We start from the raw sequence: 6,502 nt of genomic DNA, 5'->3' as shown, positions 1-6,502 counted from the left end.
TAAGTGACTTAGTTTTTTTTTTATCGGCAAAATAAACCAGAATTTTTTCCTAAAAATCGAACTCTTAAATTCAAACGCCCGCCATTTTGTCAAAAATCGATATTTTAAAAAACCCCTACGACAAAGACTAAATTATAGTGTCAATTTTAATAATCTTTTTGGTTTTTTTGATTCTGATGATTACAAATGAAATGGGAGTGGTCACCGCGGAGGACCTTTTTTTGCGGCAGTCGGCAGAACCCATGAATACTCCGCCAATATTGAATATTTTTTAATAAAAAAAATTTTAACATATTCTTAAAAGTATATGTACTTTCATGTAGAAAAAATATCAATACCATAATTCATATAGGTTTCCTTAAAAAAATTCACAAAAATTGCCTTTTTTCGCGCTTCTAATTGGGTATTCCCCCTTAAAACGGCTGTATCTGAGAAGCTGCGTACACCAGACTTGGTTCTCTTCCGACCGTAATAACGCGTACGCCAATGATCGAACGGGTTGAGAGCATACATATATTATATGAGCGCCACGCACGATGTGCACGTGCGTGAGCTGACCTCGCTCTGTCCACGCACCTCCCGCATGGGCTCTACGACTCGCGTGGACTCGCGCAGCGCACAGCTGAACCGAGAGCGAGCCGAGCTGAGACCTTCGTCCGAGGAGAGGGAGGAAAGAAGATAGAGCTAAAGAAAATCTCGTGTGTATCGCGATCGCATCGGACCGTTCCCGAGAGCTGCTTTCATTTCTAACAGCAGAGCGCGGAGAGACGTAGAAACGCTCTTCCCCTTCCTCCTCTTCCTTCCACTCCTCTTTATATCCTCCCGCACCGTTACTCTCGATAGTCCTTTCTCTCGACGAGCGAATTAATCGCGCGACTTCTCCGCGCGCGCGTTTCGCACGCTCGGATTTCCTTGTCTTTGACTGTTCTGCAATTCCGCGAGACGCAGAACGTCCCTTTGTCGATTTGTCTTTTTCTCCTCTCTATTCTATACCGTACTATTAATCGGAGAACACGTTCGAATGAATTCGAATAACGTCATTATATTATCCAGAATTGTTATTTTGCCACCTTTGTTCTAAATTTCTGGCTTAAATGGAAAATCTCCCGACTGTATATCTCCAACACGAACATTATTATTTCTTCTATTGTCTTAAGAAAAGTAATCAAATGTACTTATAAGAGTATACATATATCAAAAGTAATAAGAATATTTTTAAAAAAAGACGCAAATGTGTAGTGTTATTTTGCGTTCACGTATATTTCGGTTATAGCTACGTAAACAGATTTGCTTCAGTCCCATGCAGACAGGTTTGGACAGGAACAAACCTGTTCACGCATCTTTCGAGTATTCGTTGACTTCGGAGAATTTACCGCAGCGTGGTGGAGGAGAAGGGGGAAGTGTGCCACAAACCGAACACTTGAGAATCTTCTACATATAAAAAAAATAAAGGTAACTGCGTACACAAAAACTTTGTAGTTACTCGAATGAAAATGCATCATCAGACGAAAAAAGCGTTTTAATAAACATCTACGTTTTAAAGATGTGAGAAAAGATAAATAAGAATACTAAGAATATTAACCCTAGAATCCATGACTCATTTTTTTGACCTTCTAATCCATGACTGGGGGCAATATCGACCCCACGCTTTATTTGATCGTAAAACCGGTCCTACAGAAATAAAGGGCCTTTAAACCTACATGAATTTCTTCGTTTTTTAATAACGAAGAGAATGGTATACGGTAAATTTAATTTTACTCAAGTTTAGTTAGTGAAAAATCCATTTAAAGACTGAAAAACGCAGAAAATCAGCAAAAACCTCTTTTTTTAAACAAAAATTTGTATCTTTTTTTGTAATCAACCGATTTTAAAAATTCAAACGGGGTTTTAAAGAGGACACATTAGACTATTAGAAAAAAATTGTCATCGCTATGTTTTGTTCAAAAAGTATATTTATTTGGGACTATAAAGATGAAGAAATTCGCAAAGTTGAAATACGGAAAAAGTCGATGAAAAAACCATAAAAAATTGTATTTTAAGTATTATTTCATTTTTATTTGATACAAAATAGTAAAAAATATGAAAAAAATGAAACATTATATCGCCCAGCCATTTTCTGCGAAATGTCAATCTTCTATAGGCAACGGGATTTTTACCGACTAAATTGTGTGATATTTCGTCTTAAATAATATTTATGACTATTTATGCTCAGATTACGTAATAATACATGATATATATTGATTCTAGCAAAAAAATAAAATTAGCTTACCGTGACGAAACTCAAACGGTAAGTCACGACTGGGGTCGATATCGACCCCACGCCCGCTTTGCGACTGTGCTACTTCACTGCTAGCGAACAACTAACGCTGCGCCCGACATAACCCTACTTTTAGAAAGTTGAAATGAATTATGGTTCAGGTCCTGAGTCGATAATGTCACTCGCTAGCTCAGGAGCGTAGTTCAAAGTTCGCCTGGGGTCGAAATCGACCCCAGTCATGGATTCTAGGGTTAATGTGATCGAACAGAAAAGACACGTAGACGGAAACAAACTGTTAATTATTAATTAAGAATTAGGGTCATAATTATGTTGTTCTTATCCTTCTAATCGCACACGCACGCAATTTGCCATCAATATTATTATTAGAGGTTTATCAGTTCTCGCCAAAACAAATATTAGTTCAACTATGACTACACCCGCCTAACCCTTTCTTGGAACTTGGGACAGCCCGTTCCTTCTTTCTTTTTATTGCTGTAGGTACCTATATAAACTTTCGTTATTGCGTTTAGTTTGTTATTTTAGAGAACGATTAATTTCGGAGAACATTGTACATATCTCTTTCATCAATCTATATATCTCACGTAAATATCTTGCAAGTTGAATATTTGATTACATCAGAAACGTTCAAATTTACTAGTCGCGAGTCAAGAGAGTTTCTGAACGTTATCAATCGCGCGATCGTGAAGATTCATCGAGGATGACGAAACATACCAGTTCTTTGCGTTCCCGAGAGTCGTGAAATCACGCATCAATTAATACACCGTTTCTAGGCCTAGCGAAACTAAGGAAATGAATTCGAATGTATCACGGATATATGTGTAGAAGACACATGTGTGGGCGAGATATTAGATATGACAAAAAGATTGAAAATTTTTATGTTTATTCAATCTTTCTATCGCACGTATAGGAACTTATTGAAATTCGTTCATGGCAAGTCTCGCTTCCGCGAATGCATTTCTAGGAGGGGAAAAGAATCATTGACGATCGACGACGACCCCGCGATCGCATCCGAGGGCGAATTGATTGAAATCAGTACGGCCTCTGGGGGACCGATTTATCATACTTAATTCATTTACGCCAACAATAAATTAAATTCGTAATTTTGCGTCTATCAGCCTCGACGTAAGAACCAATATGATAAGGCGTGACACGCATTCTGGCAAAATTTAAAAAATATACGACCTTGCTGTGCCGATCGGTTACACGGCGAAAGACGCGGCGTAAGTGTATATACCTGAGTCTGACTCATTATTTTATCAAAATGTTAAGTATTGGTTCGATTCTTGTCGCGCAATATTGCATCACTGAGAGCATCGAATCATTGATATATCGAATATTCTATGCGTCTTTGTGTCTGCCAAATCCCTCGAAAATATTCTTACAGATACGCGTCAAGGTCTACGATAGCATACGCGTTCGTGAATTGATAAAACACTTTTGCGTTTTTAGGATACATTCAACTTTCTCCAGATGAGAATTATTTCATCCGTCGAAAGAAGTCTCATTCTCTCTTTCTCTCGTCTACGAGAGGCATATGATTGCGCATTATTACGTACTTAGAGCTCCCCCGGTACGTCACATTTAGCACGAGCTCGACATCCTTATCAACTGCCACGTGCACGTGCAATTACGACGCCAAGAACGGCCTTAACTGCGTCGGAAACTATTCGCGACGCAGTAAGCCGCGCTTACGCATTCGAATTAAAATTCAGTATGTCTAGGCACTTCATTGTATTCTAATTATCCGTGGAGCCGTCCGACGCGAATCGCCGAGTGCGTCGCCGAATTCTGAATTCTGTTGGATCGGCACATAACAACGGTGCTCGGTCGAGATTCTTTACTTTTACTCTCGATCGTCCTTGGCTCGCACCTATGTGAACGAAAAAAGGAGAGGACCTTCGCGGTAGACGATTTTATCCGGATTTTATATGAATCGAACTTTATGCAGCTCGAGATAAAAAGAGTTCACGCGTCGGGTCTAATTCGAGATAGCTTGACCCAAAAGTACGCTGAACAGCGTGACCGGTGCGGCATTCCTCTTATCATAAAAATAATACGGAAAAACGCAAACGCGCCCGTTTCTCGACGCTTACTGCGTCGTTCGGCGTCACCGCCAAATCGAAAGTAAAGTATTACCTCGGCCACGATCCGCGGTCTACGTATATGCCTCTTGCATACCACATCTACGCCTTTTGCATCGTCGTTCGAAGATGTTGCTAAATCCGTTCTCACTTTAGCGCTTACAGCATCGTTCGAACGATCCTCACCTCCGACTTGGAGGTGTCGTCGAACCTCGCGAGCGATTACGGGGTGTCGCGTTATTTTCGGAAGTAACGGAATTCTCGGATTGAGCTGCTTTTCCTCGAGTCTCGTAATCTCTGCGCGAGGAAAGGAGAAAGAGAGAGAGCGAGTATTTCTCTGAAAGCGGATACAGGAAGTACGGATATCGATCGCGTAGCGGAGGGTAAACAAACATGACACGAGTCGCCGCTGCGTGGTCGAGCTTGGTCGAGCGGAGCTCGCTCGAAAGTCTCGGTACCTCCCAATCCTCCCATTCATCGTGCGCCGTGCGCCTCGGAATACGCTTTGTTGTCAGGCGACTGCACGCGCGGGAAGCGGGAAGAGGAGCGCGGCGCGGCGCGGCGACGCGGACGGCCGCATCCCGAGGTCGCGCAAGCGCGACAAGAGGATCGAACAGCTGTAGCAGCACCGTCGTCGTCGGCTCGAATCGAGTGCGCGTTGCTACGCGCTACGCGACTTCAATTATTAAGGAGAATCAACGCGATAGCGACATGATTTTCACGACCGAATCTTATTCGGGCTCGGACTTGTGCCAACGAGCTTTTACGTCGAACGGAGCCTCGCCCTTGCGAGGTTGCGAGCCGTGAATGAGAACCGCGGAGAAGGGCAGAATACTTTTCAAAAATAGCCGCTAATGGTCGAAGCGGCTTGTCAGCAAGACAAATTTTGACGCATTTTTTATGGGAGGGAAGGAGCTTAAAAGACTAATGCGCAGGTTAGATACGAGGGCAAGGGATTTTATTCTTGGATTTTAGGATCTAGTTTTTACGAATTATAGATTTGACGGCATCAGATAAGTTTGGCTGTTTTTATTATTTACGGTACGGCCTGAGAAATACTTGGAGCTTTATTTTTTCAAGATAGAATATTATTATATGACACGCGTAAACAACGTGCGTAGAATTGCGTGTTCTTCAGTCGTCTTAAATGCTACAAAGTTTAAAGCGTCGTCTACAATAGCAGCAGGAGTATGCAGTAAGACGTAAGCAGTAAGCTACTGACCAACCACAGTCGATTATTCTTGAATTGTAAAAATCCCATTAGTCAATAACTTACTGCTTATGTCTTACTGTAGACTCCTGCTGCCATTGTAGACGACGCATTAAGTGAACGCGGATTACGCGTGAAACGTGATTCACTTACATAGATTATCTTCGATTATTTGATAACAAGTATATGACGCGTACAGTGACATTATCGTGGAGGAAAATATATTTGCTGTCCAAATCCGCTGTTTAATTAGCCAGCGTCGGTGTCGGTGCACTAGGTCAGGTGTATTATTCTCACACAGGGGAGCGACGCATGCGCAACGCTGACGTCACGAGCGTGATCGCCGACAGGGTCGACTTTTATCGTGGGTCTCACGCTACGTAAATTATCTAGGTGTATTTAGGCGGACGGGCCTAACGGTTAAGCTTAAGTAACGTGTTCAACGTCCCGTGTAACGTTAAATGCGAATTTGACGAATTTATCGTTCGAAACGACCGATTCCGTTATGATAACGTTTCCGACGTGAGCTATATATATTTAAAGAAATCATTATCTAAATTTCTGTAGCGCGATTTAAGTGTTAAAGATTCTATTCCGCTTCGCTTTTCTCCAATATGGATGTTTTTTTTTCTTCCTTCTATATTATTTACCGATTAGATTGAGAAGATGAATAGAATAATTAATTAGTTTAAAAGGAAGATTCGGTTAGTTTTGCAAATTTACCTTAATCGTAGATCGAGTTGATCGAAGATCGGAGTTGAGCCTTATCTTAATTCTCTAAAGCGCGATAATTCTGGATAGCCGGGATCCGGGAGTCGGGAGCTCGGAATCATGTTCGTCGTCGGTGGCCGCGCGACGCTAGCGCCGCGGGTCGCGCGACGGCGGCGACTGGAGTCACTTCTCCCCCCCACCGCCGCGCCACGGACGTTCTGT

At 42.0% G+C, this 6,502-nt stretch overlaps 1 protein-coding gene across 2 annotated transcripts in view; it reads right to left on the bottom strand.

Moving 5' to 3' along the window:
• Positions 1 to 6,403, bottom strand: part of LOC112463984 (cytochrome b5-like) — a 52,209-nt gene extending 45,806 nt beyond the window's left edge. For both annotated transcript variants that reach the window (XM_025030991.1, XM_025031062.1), the window contains exon 1: positions 6,293 to 6,403. The gene's annotated coding sequence lies outside the window, so the exon portion shown is untranslated. The remainder of the gene's footprint in view (positions 1 to 6,292) is intronic.
• Between the last annotated feature and the right edge of the window lie 99 nt (positions 6,404 to 6,502).

Source organism: Temnothorax curvispinosus, unplaced genomic scaffold (assembly GCF_003070985.1).
Source record: "Temnothorax curvispinosus isolate PA1 unplaced genomic scaffold, ASM307098v1 QBEX01000209.1, whole genome shotgun sequence".
NCBI classification, from domain to species: domain Eukaryota; kingdom Metazoa; phylum Arthropoda; class Insecta; order Hymenoptera; family Formicidae; genus Temnothorax; species Temnothorax curvispinosus.
The sequence above is the reverse complement of the archived record's forward strand: the minus strand, read 5'-3'. Positions and strand labels throughout refer to the sequence as shown.